We start from the raw sequence: 496 nt of genomic DNA on the forward strand, positions 1-496 counted from the left end.
ACCATATATCTATCCATACACCATATCATATCGTTAATACTATACAATATCTTGATCTAAAACGCAGAAAACGTCTCCCACATCCGAACAGAATGACGTTGATCTTGAGATCCACATACAGTGCATCTTCCAAATGCGCGAACCTCTTATCTTCGTCTCGATCGCTGTTTACCTCCTCAACCGTCGCCTGCAAGTACGACGCTCGATAAGCAAGATAACACTGGCAAGCACCATCGTCACCCCCAAGAGCAGAAATGGTGCCATGACGCTGGCCAGCCCCAAGGCTTGGGCGCCCGTCGTCTTACAGTCGTCCAGATCAGGAAGCCATTTTCTGCGGAGTTTAACGAGGACGCCGGATTCCGCCATGGCTTGCAGGCTGAGGGGAGGGGGAGGGAGGAAGAAAAAAGAAAATTGGGCGGAGGGAGGGGGAAAGGAAAAAAGCTTTGATTTTTTTAAATTACATGCGGGGGGGGAAAAGGATGGTAAAAAATAATAG

This window comes from Penaeus monodon, chromosome 30 (assembly GCF_015228065.2).
Source record: "Penaeus monodon isolate SGIC_2016 chromosome 30, NSTDA_Pmon_1, whole genome shotgun sequence".
Classification (NCBI taxonomy): Eukaryota; Metazoa; Arthropoda; class Malacostraca; order Decapoda; family Penaeidae; genus Penaeus; species Penaeus monodon.